The 18059-nt window shown below is 36.0% G+C and overlaps 1 protein-coding gene across 3 annotated transcripts in view; it reads left to right on the top strand.

The window, feature by feature from the left end:
* Nucleotides 1-18059, top strand: part of ptprea (protein tyrosine phosphatase receptor type Ea) — a 118505-nt gene that overhangs the window by 42132 nt on the left and 58314 nt on the right. For 2 of the 3 annotated variants that reach the window (XM_088917006.1, XM_088917005.1), the window contains exon 1: nt 1103-1292. The exons of the other annotated variant lie outside the window; for it this stretch is intronic. The gene's annotated coding sequence lies outside the window, so the exon portion shown is untranslated. Of the gene's footprint in view, nt 1-1102; nt 1293-18059 lie in introns of those variants that run through there. 3 annotated transcript variants of the gene reach the window in all.

Raw genomic sequence — 18059 nt, 5'->3', positions numbered from 1 at the left:
ATATTCACAACAATGAACAGCAAAAAGGTGTATGAATTACGGCTTTTCTAGTTGTTTAAACAAAAATAAACCAATTCACAAGTTTGTCTTTCATAAGCTTTGGAAGTGTTATAAGAAGACCTTGGAATTCCTTTTTAACGTCCAACAGTGCAAATCGAATTACACAGTTTCAATTCAAGACAAAAATGAAAATAATTATTATGAACTGAATTCATAAGTACTGTGTGTTAATATGAATATGAACTGAAATGGAATCATAAGAATTGTGCGTTTCATGTTACCGAGAAAGAACCGACAGTCGAGGTTTATTTCTTTAATCACAGCAGCTCCACATTTCCTTTAATATATTCAATTCTAGCGGCACCAGCATAGGGGTCTTGTTGTCGTCCTGTAATTATTTCTTCTTATTTGGTTAAAGAGAAATAAATTGAGAGATAAAACAGTATTGAAATCCTCTAACGTCGGTGAAATAATCATGTGCCTGACAAATTGTTTTACGCAAGGCGAAATAGTTTATTTCGATTTATTATATTCTTGGTCATCCGCCTAAACGTGACCTGAAAATACTAAATGAAAACTGACAGCTGATAGACTGATGTATGTATTTAGAATGCTACAGTATATAGAATTTCAATTGATCACAGAAACTGCTGGTTAAAAGCGCTGTTACGAGATGTTAAGTTGCTTGACTGAGCCTACCCCTTTCCACACCTGTTTAGGGTTTTTTGATGCTGAAAATTAACGGTGCCCTACGATGATCTGTATTGTTTTTAAACAGAACAAATGCATACAAATTAATTTTGAGGAATCTAGATCAGGCATTACTCGGTGACGTGGAATGTTGTGTTTTGCTTGATTTAATTTCATTTTAATATCTTCCATGTACACGTTTTAAATGAACGTGACGTACACACGGTGGTTATTTTCAACATTTTTTATTATCGTGTAGGATTAGGAGGAGACGCAGTTTCCTCTTCAGTTGGGCAACTCGGACTCATATTTCCTGTGCCCTGCGGTGCCACAAATACGCTCCTGCTGTTTCGAAGTACAGCGCCAGGCGGCTCCCTCTCTCCTCCGTTTTATGGAAAGAGAAATTCAGGAAAGGTTATTCTGACAGCAGGCACAGAAACAAAATTTCCTGCCTCCTTCCGATAAATACCACGCTGGTCAGAAGCCCGGTAAATCCTTTCTCTTGTTGAAAAACACCGTGTCCGGATTTTTTTTTTCTGCTGGGTACTGACAGAGGAAGAGCTCTGAAAGTTGTTGTCTACAGTACAATCAAGAATACAGCGGTAAGATTGAAATACCTTCTATGTGTGTGTTTTGTGTTTAATTTATATATTGTAGGCTACTATGTCGCTTTTGTAGTTCTACAACATTAAAAACTGGTGCAATTGCTACTGTACATGCTTTCTGATATCAGAAGCTGGGATTTATAGAATCAAACCGTTCATCGCAGGTAGCCGGACTTGGGAAAATCCACTCCGAACGGAACGCGGAAGGAATCGGAATCGATTTCATTTTCGTGGTCAAAAGCGTTTATTATTGTGTGTTTTCTTGTCAGAAAAAAAACATCCTTGAAACAGGCGGCTACATGATTTTGTAATCTTAGGATGAATAAGAAGTGATGCACGACATACTGTACGCGACGGCTAGAAGACTAGAATCTATGTGCCACCTCCAAAACCCTGTCCAGTGCATATTCGGTATGTAGGTTACTAGAGTAGGGTCTAGCGTTCTACGCCGTAGTAACGAACCATTTTCTTTTAATGCGATATCCTAATATTGATGTGTAACAACACGTAATATTCCAACAACAAATCTAAAAGATGTCGACATTAACACTGAAAGAGCAAGTAACCTGGCTATTTCGCTGCATACAGTACAGTATATGGCTGATTATATGATTATATGAAATGAGATTGTTTAAATGAAAGTACAGCCAAATATTGAAAGCTGCTTTCTTCTTCCTTTTAATGGAAAAAAATACAGAATGATAACCATTTCAGAATCTTATATTTTTAATGCGAAGAGTACTATAGTCTGAAATGGTAATGTTACAGTACATGAAAGTGCTGATGTAATGAACGTTTGCAGAATAAATTTAGAATAGTTTATTGTATCTGAAATGAATAGTGTTATGACGAAAAACAAAATATTTGGTTTCCAGCAATGCCTACGTTGTGGGTTGGTTGGACTGACATTAACAGTGTGCTGCAATCTGAGGACATTTCTATGGTTTAGGTCACTTTATTGTGAGTTCGCATAGAGGGAGCAAGTGCTTTATGGACCTCAGATAGTTGTAGTGTTTAAAATAGGACTGCAATCCCAACATGGACATCGATTTCTCTTTTTACATACAGTACATATGTTCGCAGTACACTCTAAAACTTAGTTTTTTCTTCTGAAAAGATAGTTTTCAGAAAAATGATCAAGGAATTGGATATAGGCTTACCCTTATTATATTTCATTGTAAATAAAGCTAGGTTCTTATTTGCCCCTGACTTTATAATCATTATAATTGGCAGCTATAATGAGTTTGTTTTTGCAGTTCTACAGTATGCTAAATTCATTTAAAACTACTGTGTCTAAAACTTGACTTAATGGCTGCATTTTGGGTTAGGGTTCGTGTGCAGGGGTTTGTCCAGTGAGAGCCTTTACGAATTGCAGTAGATTAAATTGGAGTGAGCCTGCACATGATTAGACTTTTGTTTTATACTCTTACATATTTTTCTAGGAGTCGTATTAAATTAATTGCATTATAAAACTGCTCTAGTTACATTTTTAAAAGTTACAGTGCTGCAGACACAACAAGCACTGGTGCAAGGATCTCTCCAGCTATCAGGCTGCCAGAGAAGGTTCTCTTTCTCCCAGGTTAGACAAGGCAGTCACATCAGAGCAGGCCAGAAGTCTTTCACTGACGTGGTAAAAGCAAACACAAAGAAATGTGACATCAGTATTGACTTGTGGGAGATTGTGGCGCTTGACTAAACCAGATGGAGGGAGAATATCTGGGAAGGATCCCAGCACTTTGAGGCCCAAAGATGTCAGAACAAGGAAACCAAGCCAGAGCATGATGAGTGGATGACACAGTACATGACCTGATATCGTCCAGAACAGCACACGCTCCACCTGCCAGAGAGTGTGCGCTGGTCTTATTGGTCACCTTTTGTATTGTGGAAGACAGTTATCCTCAATCATGAGGGATGAATGACCAATGAATGGCTCAAGTTAGAAAATTCGGGTTGATGAAAATTATTTTGAAAAAATAAACGGAATGGAAAGGATTGTATCAGAAGGGCCACATCCAGAACATCTGGGTCAATTTCTCTATAATGCATTTTCTAGTGCTGGTTGTGCTGAAACAGCCCCCACCCTCCCCCCAAGCCCCTGGAAAGGAACAATTTATAGTAGCTAATTAACGGTTCAGCAGTATCCTGAATGTGTGTGGAAGCTGGATGGAAACTGGAGCACCCAGCCAAAACACATGAACACTGAGAGGGAGAGCGTGCAAGCTTCACATAGACTGGTATCCCAGTCTGAAATCTCTGGAGCTGTGATTTAGTGGTGCAAACCAGCATGTCACCCCCATTTCCTATTACACAAAAGTAGGCAACTGTATTTTCAATCCACGATGATGTCTTGGAGACGTGTTTATGGCACATACATTTATACTAAAGTGATATTATGTAGCCATAGATAAGAATTGTTTTCCATTATGTAGAAAAGAATTCATAGATTTTATGATGCCTGACATTCTTCGGTAAGGACGTGAGGCTGGAAGGTTGTGCTTCTCATGTAGAAATGCTTTTAACTGTCTAAATGTAGCCAAAGGGTGTAATTTTCAGCACTTACTATCTGCAGCTCATGCTTTTGTGTTTTGTAACATATAATAATCCAGGACCAGTTTATCAAGAATTCATCTTATGTTTTTGTAGTAGAACTGCTCTTTCCGTTTTAACACAAGGGATGTCTCATGATTCAAACTGCTGTGAATTAAAAATCTCTACTATAATAATGTGGTGCTTTTTTGTGAACTTTAGATTTAGGTTTATGAGCAGAAGATGTATTCAAGGTGTACCAAACGTGAATAATAAATGTTAGATATTCTTTGGATAAGGGCTGATAATGTCATTTTGCTTTATTTACTTTGCAGATGACTACATTTCCAAAATCTCAGATAATTCTTGGAAGTATTTTTATCTTATTTATATGCAAACCTAAATAGGTATAAGATTTATATGTAGAGTAAAACATCATCTCCTGATTTTCATTTGAACGGAAGCAGTACTTTTTTGTGGACTAAAAGCCAGTTCATCTAGTTATTTTTTTCGGTGATGGCTAAGGAGGGTTAAATTACATTTTATTACAACTTGAAAAGAACTTCTTTGTTACTTAAAATATTCATATGTTTAATTAACCTTCCTAGTTTAGACAATTGCTTTTAATGGCTGCTATTTATGTTTGTCTAAACAGTTCTTTCAATAAAAAATTGCTTATTTTTTCTAGGATGGAAATTAATCATTAACCCCAAATTCTACCTTTAATTGCTATTCTTGAAAAGCAATTAATTCAGACCCTTTACAGCAGTTTACAAGTCTCCAGCACCAATAAGCTCCTTAGTCAAATTTTCTTGATAGAAGACCTATGATTCAAATTTCTGATCTGAGGGCTTTAAGATGAAAGTAATGAGAAAAAAAGAGATTAGGAAAAGGGAAATTTCCATCACGGTGATAACAAACCCAGTTTGTATTCATTATGGGGCTTTGCACAAAGCATGGGAGAGTGAAGAGTAAAGAAAAAAAAGAAAAGGCTGGTTCTTTTACATTTGTGTAAAATAACGCAAGGGATTAGAAATTGTGACATGTATGAAAATATTTGTAATAGATCTAAAGGTTTGGAGCTAAACTTTATTTCTGAGTTGATTATTTTAGAAACAGCATGATCTTAGAATACAGTATAAAAAAAAGGATATGACCTCTTTATCTTGTCCTCAGACACACACTTGTCCTTTGTGTCTGGCTGATGAAGTATAGGGGATGATATTTTTTGCTGTGTCAGAAACCTCACTTGAAAGAGTATTGCAACTAGAAAAGAGAAGAGAGAAGTAGAACAGGGGCTCACATTAGCTGAGGCCTAGAGTAGGCTTTTAAGGTGCTTTCATTAATGGTATTTTAACGTTGTTTTACACATTGGATGGGATCTGAAAGGAGATGGAGCCCATGCTGTGCTTCACTGTGTTGTAGGTTAGGCTGTGTTTAAGAGACTGTTTGATTTTATCCATTTGCCCCCCAAAAAACCTTCGTTTTATAGTATTTCAGTGAAAAGCCGAACAGTTAGTATGTCTGAAACAAGTCTCTTATTTTTTACAGAACACCACGAGATGTTATACTTGTCTCTCTAGATGTACAATGTTGAACCACTATCAATTTATAAAGATAACTAATAAAAAACAAAGCAAATTACAAGTCGTTTTTTACGTAACATAGCTGAATGATGTTAAGAAATAAAAAGTTCCCCAGTGAGTCAGTGTCATAATCAAGTCTGTGGCCTGTGTCCAAATGCTCAGGCAGACACTATTGTATTGCAGTGTGCTTCTGTGGTCTGAGGGCACATTCCTTTGTTCTTGAAATGTTTTGTGACAATTATTCCGAAAGGACTACAGAAAACAAATTAAAAAAACAACAAAAAAGATGATGATTATTATTCAATCAAAATAAGTTCACAGATCTATCAGTCCAAACATTTTAAAGATTCAAGCACGGTGAAGTTAAAGGCAAACTGTGTTAGAGTATTTACCTAAAAGGGAAGTTTCATTAGAGCCAAAATTTAGAAGTACAAATTTAAAGCACAACATCTTTTTGGGTAAACTATATGATTTCATACAAAACCTTATATGTTTTATTCACAAGGGCTTAGAGGTAATTTTGTCTTAAAACATTCAAAAACAAGTTAAACAATTACTATTTATTGTATCCTCTTATAGGTGTTTGCATAAGCCTCAATCATGAAAACATGAATGTATCCTCTCTTCTTTCAAGGGGTTGGTTACATTTACTACTTTCAAGAGATAATCTGGCATAAATCCTACAGCTTCCTGTGATGATCCAGATATTCACACCTGTAACACTTAACTTTTCCTCAGAAGTGACCTTGACTACTGAGTGAGTTCTTCAGTTTATGAGTTTTTTTTTATCTAGACTGTTCTTGCACACTATTCAACTAGAATAATTGTCCTACATATTCTCTATCATCAACTCATTGAGTACAATTTTATTATAAAAATAGCATAAGTGGATGTAAAGAAGCAAGTCCTTTTTATCTTCACATGTTCTTGTTTTGAAGTCAGTTTAGCCTGTGTGTTGTAAATGTAGATTTACAACCAAACCACCATCAGTGACCAGGAAGCTGTATATTTCAATTTCAGGAGATGTGGTTTGTTTAAAAAAGGATCTTGTTTGGTTTTACTAAGCTGCAAGATCACTGTTTAAAGTATTACTGTGACTGTTGTTTTTGGCTGTGAAACGGGCTTCTCATTTTTGAATTATTCTAGTGCATGAAGGTCCAAAAGGTCATGTTTATCAGCTATTGGCAGATGTTTTCATTGCCATGACAGGGAATTGTCTTTTTGCCATTTAGCATGGTTTTCTTTGCTCCTTGCGTGAACAAAAAAACATTATTTTTTACATTTGTTTTTAGAATTTATAATGAACATCCTGCTACCCCTCCCCATGCCATTTGAAATAGTTTCCTGACTCGGAACCAGAAACCTACACCACATGTGGACAGTTTACACATACACTCTGAAGTACATGGTTGTCAAAGTGCCCCCTTTTTGTGCACTAAAGAATTCTAATAACAGGACTGTTGTATCAGGGGTGATGAAAGGCATGGCCCTAGTTTGTAACAACAGACAGTTTTGCAGCTGAGGTTGTTGCTGCACAGTAGACTGACAATGTTTCAAATAATACTGACAGTTATTTGAGGGAAATCAATAGTATCATAATATAAGTTTTTTTTGTGTTTAAAGAGTTAAGTAGAGCTTTCAAACAAAGGTTGTTGTGCATAACTGGACCATTTTCTTTTTCCATGGCATTATAGGAAACATCTGAGCTTTCCTTTCATACTGCAATAACAGTTTGTGTAAAAGGGAGTGCCACAGAGTACTGTGAAGGCTTCCTTTTGTCCATAGAATAAATGGTTGTTGAAGAAAATAGCATCTGTACAGATGCGAGTACCCTTCAATGTTTTAGCTTAGGTAAAAATCTATTAAAATGGTGTGCTTTTTTTAGCATACCACACTTTTGCAAAGTTAGTGTGATGTTTGTTTTATTCACATTGTCATTCTGTCAGTTCAGATGCTGGCAAAAGGCACAAAATGTTTTGTCAGATGAAATCTTAACCTGGAACAGTTTTAAAATGAAGGCTCACAAAGTTTTTGCAGATTTTTATACATTATACATTTCGTATAATATTATTTTGTGTTAACCAGTATGCATTTCCAAGAGGACTGTAAAATTAAATTTATAAGCAAGGTTTTAATTTATTTGATCTTTTTCATAATTGAAAGTTATTGTTAAAGTTATAATAAAATATATGTATTATTATTTTTGGCTGCAAAGGGTGAAAATCTACAGGTTAGCTTTAGTAGGATCAAAACTAATGAAACTGATCCTCTGAAAAAAGTATTATTGGTAGAATAAACTGCAATTTACTAGTACCTGTGCTGATATAGAATCCTCAGTGTGTAGCTACAGTATATTAAAACAGTAGCTGCAAATTCTTTATAATTCTAGTGTTGTTTATCAACCACTAATTGGACATTAGCTGGCTCATCTACAGCAAACAGCATGTTGTGAGAAACTAAGTGGTATGGGCTACCAGCCATTTGTGTTGAACCAATTTTTTGTGTAAAACCGCTTTCATATTTTCTTTTTTTAATTTCCAAGTACTCTACTTTACATAAGATTCTAGCTCAAGCATGTTCAGAGAAAATGTGTTGTTTAACAAAGAATAGAGGTAAAGAGATTTAGGTCAAGAAGATGTGTTGAGTCTGAAGTTTTTAGTTTATATTTTTCTGCAAGACATTGTAATTGTCTCTGTGACATCAATTCATCACTTACACTAGTAATGTGTTTTATAGGGATGTGGTAGCCGAGGACTACTGTATATACCGTATCTCTCTTTTAAAGATAAAGTTTAATATGTTTATTTATTGCACTATTCTTTTGCTTTTTCTGTAACAAGATTAATTTTCTGAAGGAGACTGTACATGCTGCATTAAATAAAACATAGTCAAGCACTACTGTAACATAGCTAATAGTGGAAAAAATAAATGCATGTTAATGAAATCTGTACTAATTCAGGTTGGCACAGCTATATCACAGTTAGCTACTTCTCACCACTCCAGCGCCCTGAGTTTCGTTTTAGCTTCAGCTGTCTGTATGTGCTCTTCCCGTGTTTTGTACGGTTTTGTTGCTCTGGTTTACTTCCAGACATCCTGGCTAGGTCTTATTGGCTACTCTAGATTGTCCCTTTCGCTGAGATCTGTGACCCCACAATGGACGTGCATCCTGATAAGTGGAGAGCAGTGTGTTTTATATATGCATACAATTTTTTCATAAAACGTGCGTTTATGGTGACAGCTGCAAAAGTAGATCCAAGACCCCGTTACATTGATTTTTAACTGATGCATTTATCCAAAGTAACTTGCAATTGTACAGGACATTCTGGAGTGAATTGCTTTGCTCAGGGATACAACAGCAGTGCTCCACCTGTGATTTGAGCTCAGAACTGTCACTTTCCCAATAACCACTCTGCCTGCCTCTTTTAAGTCGCAGACATTGTAAGGCTGTACACCTTTGTCAGAAAATGAAAATGAAACATTTCTGACTATAAACAAAAAAAAATGATCTTCATTTAAACCTCCTTCAGAGATGTTTTGTCATGGAGCCTATGAATTATAAATGGTTTACCATTTGAAGGTTGGTGATGGTCCTTTTTCAGGACGGAAATAATTAGTGCTTGATAACCCACAGGGGGATTAAATGTAGGGTGGTGCTCAAATTCATTTCCTGATTACATTTTGCTTTTGCCCAATTTACAGGCAGCAGCTTTAATTTTCTTAGCATTCTATAGGAATGCTAAGCTATAGGAATTTCTATAAAGTATTGCCTTCACCTGAATGGCATTTTAGAAAAGAATAACTTGTTTTATTGCATTGGAATCTATTTTTATGGTTTTGTGTGGATATATCTTGTTTGCAGTACAATAAAGAACAATACTATGTGTAATTTTCCTTTTATTTATATTTTTGTAAGAAACTTCCACAATATGCTGAGTTCTGGAGTGAAAGAACAATTATTCATTTACATGTACTGTGTAGACAATCTAAATTAGAAGATACTTTGCGAATAAACTGTTTTGTACATCATAGTTGTGTGAATTCTGCATTTCCCTTAAAATGCTAACTGTAATTATGTAAAAGGAGAGTATTAAGGAATTAAAAATGTTCAACATCCATTTTATATATATATTATATCTACTGTGTATTGCTTCTCTGAAAATGAGATAGTATGTGGTATACCAATCAAATTTAAGCCTGGAAACAAAAAAAATGGTTTGCAAAATCCAGTCATCTAGTTAAAATTACTGTCCCCTGGGCAATTCCTTAACTGCCTATGAATTCAGGACTTGTCCCTTTCTTCATTAGAGAGGTTCTGTTGCACTGCATAATGTACAGTATTTACTACTGGCAGGGCTTGCACACAGCACAGCAAGACTGTCTCAGAGCTGAGTTTTTATAGCTCTGATGAGAAGCCATTGTGGAAAACAGGAAGTTTCAGAGTATCATGACAAGTATAACAGTCTGTGCTTGGTTAGAAAGAGAGAGAGAAAATGGCTTGCTAAATAACAACAAATTCATTTTGGGGGGGTAGGGTAAGAAATCTGCAACGGAGCAATCATTTGTGAATACTAAAAACAGCATAATGTTGTCTGGGTCCTAATGCTTCATATTTCTGTCATGCAGGAGCTGTGAACACTGCATTATTTAGACTGTGGGCATACGGTATCTGTGGCATGTGGATAAGTTGTGTTCTTCTGAATTAAAATACAGCTGAGCCTTTGACATGACAGGAGAGCAATGGCAGATTCTCCACATTGCAGAAGGCCCTAATAATATGTTGAATATCAGTAAGTAAAAAAACCTATTCTTTATTTTGAATCACAGTAATCATTTCTTATAAATATGAATATGACTTCATCTAATTAATTATGTTTCTTAAGTTCTTTTAGCTTTAAAACAGTATGAGGTTGCAGCTTTAGGTTCTTGCCAGACTGGCTTAAAATTAGTTCAGTAGAATATCAAACAGGCATCTCCATTACAGGATTTGAATTTCCATTGGGAAGGAAACCATCTTTGCCTTCCTTTATAGTTTTATGTAAGTCTGCAAACTATTGACTGATTATTGTCTTCAGAGGAAGTGTTTTCAGGCAGAGTAAAACTGAACAAACAATGGCTTGGCTGTGCTATTAATGGTCCTGGTGATGTACAAAAGTATCTGCTAAATAATATATGTATCGTCACAGTACGCAGATGTTCTGTTTCAATCACACAGACATTAGGAAGAAAGCTTTAAGATACGGTATTTACGCAGGCATATAATTGTATCACAATTCTTATGTTCACATTAATTATTTAATTGCATTTTGGACTCATCATAAAAATAAGAGGAAAGCACATAATTGCCATATGAAGATCAGGAGAATGCAGTACAATACTGCATTTCATAACAACAAGCAGTACTGCAGCAGAGTCTTTTATCACTGAATCCAATAAATTCAAACCCAAGAGAAAAACAAAGCTTATTCTTAGGTAATTTTGTTTCAGGCAGCACTTTAATATTAGGTTTACTTATCAGTGTTTTTATTACACTTATTTTAAAAATATGTATTTTAGTTCACAGTTCATAATTCTGTTTTGTGTTTGTGATAATTCTGTGAAAAAAGGTAGTTTACATTTTGTATGAATATAAGTTAATTTGTAAGAGCAATGGTGAGGACATAGTTACTGAATGCTGCAAAAGTTAATCAACCTATTTAGAAACACTGTTGCATTGTGACTTGAAGAACAGGCTGTGTCACTCAAAACTGTCTTAAATGCTACTATAACATGGGACTTCTAAACAGACAAGGCACTTCAAAAGCTCGCTTTTTTAATGTTTCATTCTTTAGCAGGTGAAAAAGAAGGCATGGTATTCTAAAGATAATCCAGTGAAAGTTTGATTGCGTCATTGTGTTGCAACAGCAAAACATTCCCTTCATACTGTATGTTTAGTATAAAATCTGAACTAAAGCCTCCACATTCCTAGTGACATTTCAAAGATGGGTTAGATGAAAGTACATTGGATCTTCAGAAGAATGTTTACATACACTGGTGTAAATACAGCAGCAAATGTAAAATTTGTAAGGCTTTGGCACATTGAAAAGTGACAGCTTTCTGTGCAGGGAGCTGCATTTATTGCTATAGCCATATTACCATGACATAGAGGCCATACTTACCACTACACAGTATATATGACTACAAATTAACAATAGTTTTCTCTATACTTTATAATTTCTCTATAGAAAAGAAGATAGTACAGTATATAGTTTTCTATATAATTTACATAAAAAATATAAATAAATGTACTAGACTGAAGTGTATCTTATTATAAGTAGAATATCAAACAAATTAGGTATGCCTTAATCCTATATAAAATGCTTTTCTTTGCAGGGACAGAGCTATTGTGTATACCTATCATTTTACACGGCAAAATAACACGTTCCAAAGCACAATAATCTTTTTGTGCTAGCAAACGGTCTTTGCTGTATTCCTAGGTGGACAGATCCAAATGAATGTGACCAGATGCTGTCACATTGCAGTCACCAGCCAGTGCTATCACTGAACAACTAGGAGGCATGCACTGCATTTTGATACAGAAGCTCAGATGATTTTATTTTGCTGTACTTCACAGTTCTGATTTGCATGCTCAAGCGTGTCATTTATACAGTTGCATTGCAGTATATCTAGGGGTATATGTAGTAAGGATTCTGAAAAGCAGCAAACAAGACAATTATAATATAGGAAGCCATGAGCAAACTTAACAGGCCAGGTGTTTGGTTCAACAATGGATGTGATATTGAGAGCAAACATTTACCTTTTTTATCTGTAAGTCTAACCCTTAGTAACTGCACTTGTGCAATTTGTTTTGGGTGCAGGATTTTGATGTCTGTTCTACATTAAGGTACAGAATAGTTTTTAGTAAAAAAAAACATGTATTCAAAGTAATGTAATATTGATCAATTGTTCTGCATATTATATGAATAGGCAATAAGTACCCTGTGATCAAGGTCTTTTCAAATGAATGAATTCTAGAAGCATTTTCTTTCAAGACTTCAAATATATTACATTGATAATTAAATTCATAGCTCACATACACATTTCGGTACTTAAAAGCATTTGGACATTTTCATGAGTGATGCATTATTTGCATTAATGCAAAATTTTATAAAGTTCTGAAATATACAAGAATATACAAAAAAATATACTGTATTATAACATCACTTTATTAGCCCTATACAATTTCTTGCATTAGGAATTCGTCTTTTTGCATACCCCAGCTTGCTCTCCATGAGGCACATTGACACACAGACAGGGAGAGAAGCCTGGGGTCAAAGCACAGGGTCAGTGTAACGAACAGTTGTTTTCTGACCCCATGTGGATGACACAATCTGGATTAGTGAGGAAACATGGGGGGAAAGTCATGCAGGAGACGGGAATAAAGACAGGGGGGCGTGTCCATGGAGTGCTGGTGATCCGGGGAGGTGTGGCCGAGGCAAACAATCCTAGAAGAAGTCTAATGGAGAAACCAAAACTAAGCAAAAGTCCATGGCTGGGTGATCCATCCAAAACAAGGGATTAAAAACAGGTGCCGGGTCGGGACCAGCAGGGGGAGCAGGAACAGGAGCAGGAGCAGGAGCAGAAAGTTAAAAGCATAACGGAGCCAGACGAATCCAGGTCCCGGGTTCGCACGATGTGGAAATCAGATGCAGAGCCTCGATTGGCGACTGCGTCTGGCTTTTAAAGGGGGACAGGAAGGAGACTGGAGCAAGGGGCAGGTGCGGGGAATAGGGCAAACAAGGAAGAGCAGGAGCACCCTTAAGGAGGGTACAGCGCCCCTGGAGCAGTTGGGGTTAAGGGCCTTGATCAGGGGCCCAACAGAGTAGGATTCCTCTGCCAGCTGTGGGATTTGAACTGGCAACCTTCCAGCCACAGGCGTAGATCATTAGCCACAAGAACCACCGCTCTGCCCCATTATACGTTATACAGTATACAGTATATGCATTTTATATATATGTACAGTATACTGTACAGTATGTGTGTTTGAGTTTTGCTCTCCCTATGTTTGTGGGGGTTTTCTCTGGTCATTCTGTATTGTGTATTTTTCTGCATTGCGTTTTTCAACATTGTGTACTATTGGTTTTGAATACAGTATGTTAACCTTGGCAGCAGTGTTTTGTAAAAATAATAGCTAATGAAATGCTCTGTAGTGTATAGCAATGAGTAATTGGCTAATGTTTGCAGTTTACAGTTTGTGACGTTGTTATTAGAACAATTTAAATTGTAGGTAGTTTTGAATTCTCTTAGGTATTACTGGGATATATTGCTTCAATAATGCATTGCATTTTATAGATAGAATTTATTATTTTGAAGTTAAGGAATAAATATTATTTCATATAAAATCAAAAAATATTTTGATATGATAAATATATTTGTTGCCTATGATTGCCTGTGATTATGATTTTTAATGGGAGCTTTAGTGTAAGAATAATACATAGGCTTATGCATCTTAAATTGTGATTTTAAGGCTCATACAGTACAAATACAATACTCATACATTTCTTGTTCCTGTTTGAAAACAGCTAATACAATAATTAAGTGCTATAGGAATGCAATTACCTGTGAAGTAACCTGTTTACTTCACATAATCACAGCATTTAACTGCCTGTGGCAAACCACTATGGAGTATAGTTGAATGCTGAACAAAAAATCATTGAGAAAATTTAGCTATTTTGGTTTAAGATTAGTATGTAATGTATGTTTTACTGCAGTTGACCTGATAACTGAACTTATAGGAATTGAAATGGAGAATTAGGGTTGGGATTGAAGATAAATGTCAAAGAATTCCAAAGCCTTAGCAAAACAATTTAAATATGTTGTTTTTTCAAATAAACAGGCTCCTTGTGTGGGGGTTAGGAGGACTCATCAAAATTCCTCATTGCATCTGCTTAATGTTCTGTGTCTGTTTCCAAACTATGTGTTTGCAGTCTGTAACTGGACTATCACCTGTATTAAAGTGTTAGTAACTTTTGGGTCCCATTTTTATTATTCATTAATCTACAGTGTAGACTGGCACAGCAGTAACTAGCAGCTAAACCCTAGCCTTGTCAAAAAATAAATGAACAACCAACTGAATGTATAACAGAAGCAGAATGCAAATGAATGGGAATAAGAAAGAGTGAGATTTTGGTTTGATGATTCTTTGCTGAAGTGCTGGCTCAGTTCCATCTAAGACATACTGTATACAGTAGGGTGAGTACCAGGCACCTCCTCTTTGTTCTCAGAGGAGGCCTCTTGTTTGTTAAAGTGAGCTGCAAGAGTCTGTGTCATCTAATGAAAGGATGTGAGCGAAAACAATGAGTTAAGCATAATTTTGCCCAATCCCCTAAGTCCTAAAGTTGTGGGAGGAGGATGGCGTGCCAGAAAAAGAGTAGCAACATACTTTCCCTGTAATCATAATAATAGACTGTTTTTGAAATAAATACACCAGTGTTCCCCCTCTGCACTGAGGGGGAGGGATTGAATTTTGACTTCCATCTTGCCCAGTTAGCTACACTAGGAATTGTTCCTTTTCGTTTTTTCAGAACATCTGGAACTTGATAAGAAGACAAATATGTACTGTGTATATTTTTATCAGTGGGAATCTGGTACTCTCTGTTTTTCCAGGCTGTTTTATACAGTTTATTATAGTACAGTGCTTACTATCGCAACACATCTTTTTTTTTCTTGTAACAGACTTTCATTTTTGTACTTCCTATGTTTTAAAAGGCATGCAAATTGATACTATGACATCTCCTTACATACATACAGTGCCTACATATTACTACAGGTTTGTATTGATTCTTTTTGTCTTGTTTATGAGTAAAACAAATAATTACAGTTCTCTCTAAATCCACACTAAAACACTAAATCAGGGCCACAGCCTCATCAGCAGTGAAAAAAGGAAAACTGAGTCACTTAGCCCAAGCAGTGAGGTATCTGAAGGAAGTGCTCTTTCTTTTTAATGAGCCACACATCCTCCTCAGCACAAAAGGCCCTTTTCTGTGATACCCATCTTTCTTGAATGTTTATCCTTCATGAAAGATATGTTTTGTGGGACATACTCTCTTCCTTGAGTTGTTCCAGTAGCAGTGGAGGGTGACTCATGGCATAGCCTAGATTGTGAAACAAGTCTGAATAAGGATCAATCATCCAAGCTGAAACAGCATTCAAATACCAGAATATCTAGCAGTCTTTGGTTCAGTCTCTAAATCAGTTTGCAGAGATGTAAGTGAATTGGAAGAGAATCGCTGTTATTGACAATGCTGTGAGATGAGGGGAGAAGATTGGGTTTGATTTTAGGATACTTTGCTCTACAGTTTATTCTATAAGCATCTGGCAGTTTAAAGCTTTATAAACTAAAGTATTAGAAAATTAGAGAAACTGAAACCTAAATTACTGTGAGGTAGGATTTTTATACCTGTCTATATTCTATACCTGTCATTTAAAAAACAAGCATAAAGTAATGTAATTAAATATATAGTTTCAACAGCTTGTACATTTTATTAATTCACAGTGCATTTCTTGTTAATTTCAAGCTATTTCTTAAATTCCTGTAATGTATATATGTAGCTCTTAATATTAACAGAAATTTCACAGGCTATTTAGAGGCCGTCCATAGCTGTCATAGTCTGGCATTTCGTTTTTTGTGTGATAGCCCAGGTACTGAACCTGACCTTGACATGTCATGTAAACATGCTCTATTACTGTATATCAATTGCATTTTAAAGGAGATAACAGAGACAGTGGTGAGTAAGATATTGAAAAATATTTTCCTGCATTCTTAAAGAACTCAGGAAAGAATGCAGGAAAATGTTTTTCAATATTGGAGGGCTGATTGTTTTTATTGCTTATTAATGTTGTAAACCAAAATTAAATTAGATTTTTGTAATCAAAACCTTAAAAGGGATTTGTCACTTCATATTCAAAACATCCAGCCCCACCAATCCAGTAACATTCCGAAGTTGGGAGCTAAAAGCACTCCTGCTAAAAGATATTTTCACATGATGAAATGGAATTTTAAATTCCTTAATTTGCGTGTGCCCAATTAATTTTCCCTCAGATTTTCTCCTGTGTGCTTGATTTCTCTCTAATAGAGCATATTTGCATGACTGAGATGATTAAAGTCAATGAAGAACTCTATATTTTGTTTTTGCTCTGGGCATAAGCAGTCTGTATATTTATACATTAGATAACATTTTGTAGAATTAGATTTTTTGGTATCCACTTTAATTATACTTGGTAACTGTTGCCTACAAATATCCAGCTTAACAAAATTAAATTAAACAGAACTAAACAAGATAAAGGGTAAACAGGAACTACAGGATATAAATCCCTGTTATGTGTCTTTCAGGGATAATTCTATAATAAAAGTCAATAAGGTAGGTATGAATCAGTTTTGATTCTGGCAGTATTGCTCTTTGCAATCTAAATTCCTTGTAAATGATATTGCTAGATTTGTTGCGTTTGTAAGTAGGTCTCAGAAGCTAAGCAAACCTGGTTGGATGGGAGATGTGGTGTAGGCCGACCCTCAGGCCAGAGTGTGTAACCCAGAGTAGCATGTCACCAGATTACGTATGCGTTTGGGTGGTCTGTCACTGCTGGCTCGCACAACCCTTTTGGGCTCCTAGAATGTACTGGTGGTCTCTTTTAGGAGAAGCCTGCATAGTTCCAAGAAAACAGTTCATCACAGAGGTATTAGTCAGCCAAAAAAAATAAATAAAATTCAAATAAAATAAAAATCAGTTTCTTTTCCCATGTGGAACAATTTTACAGTCCTCTACTCCACTGGAAGATCTGGAACAGTCGTATTCTCAATTTCTCTACTTAGCAAAACATAAAGTTTTACTTTTCATTCCCTGTAACTCCTGGAACACTCACCTGTGCTCACCCATCCATAGCCAGTCCTCCCTTCACTGGAAGATACGCGTTCCCTGTCTCATAAGACCTTCTGGTATGCCAAACCTGGCTTAACCACAGGAGTCCTCCAGGGAAAGCCTGGCTGCTGCTGTAGGTGGTGTTGGTGGACCGCTAGATGATGCTTATCTCTGTGGACCAAAATTTTGCCCAGAATGGTGACTGGGGACATGGTGCTGTAGGGTTGTCATTTCCAGTATCCTGACTCAGTTCCACTTTAGCATGCCTTTATTCATATGGTGAAGCAGCTTCTCCACCTGATCTGCTGTGTAGTGGGGCTGCTGGATCAGTCTGACTGCCATGTGCCTCCCAGGTAGGTATTCCACATGGGTGCTGAATTCTTGTTATATGAAAGGTGCTTCTTTGGTTCGCTTCAAGATTCTACAAGAAGAAAAATACTATATAAATGTTCTATGTAAATCATTTCATAGTATTATAAAACTACTTAACATCCTTTTCACAGAATTTAGTGTCTCATATTGAATAACTACCATTCATCAAGAGTGAATGATATATATTACACATGCTTGCTGCGTACTGTTGTGTAACAAAAGAGTCGTGTCCTTTTGTTACAAGATATAAACCAACAAATACAAAGATTTTCTGATTTGTAAAGTTTTCTAATCAGTTCAACCATCAGATTTATGTAAATGTGTGAGTTTTGATTTTGTGTCTCTTGACCTGAATGTGTTATTTGGGGTTTTCTTATGTACGGGAATAT

The sequence above is a fragment of the Atractosteus spatula genome, chromosome 5 (genome assembly GCF_055471065.1).
Source record: "Atractosteus spatula isolate fAtrSpa1 chromosome 5, fAtrSpa1.hap1, whole genome shotgun sequence".
NCBI classification, from domain to species: Eukaryota; Metazoa; Chordata; class Actinopteri; order Semionotiformes; family Lepisosteidae; genus Atractosteus; species Atractosteus spatula.
This window is presented reverse-complemented; position numbering and strand designations above follow the sequence as displayed.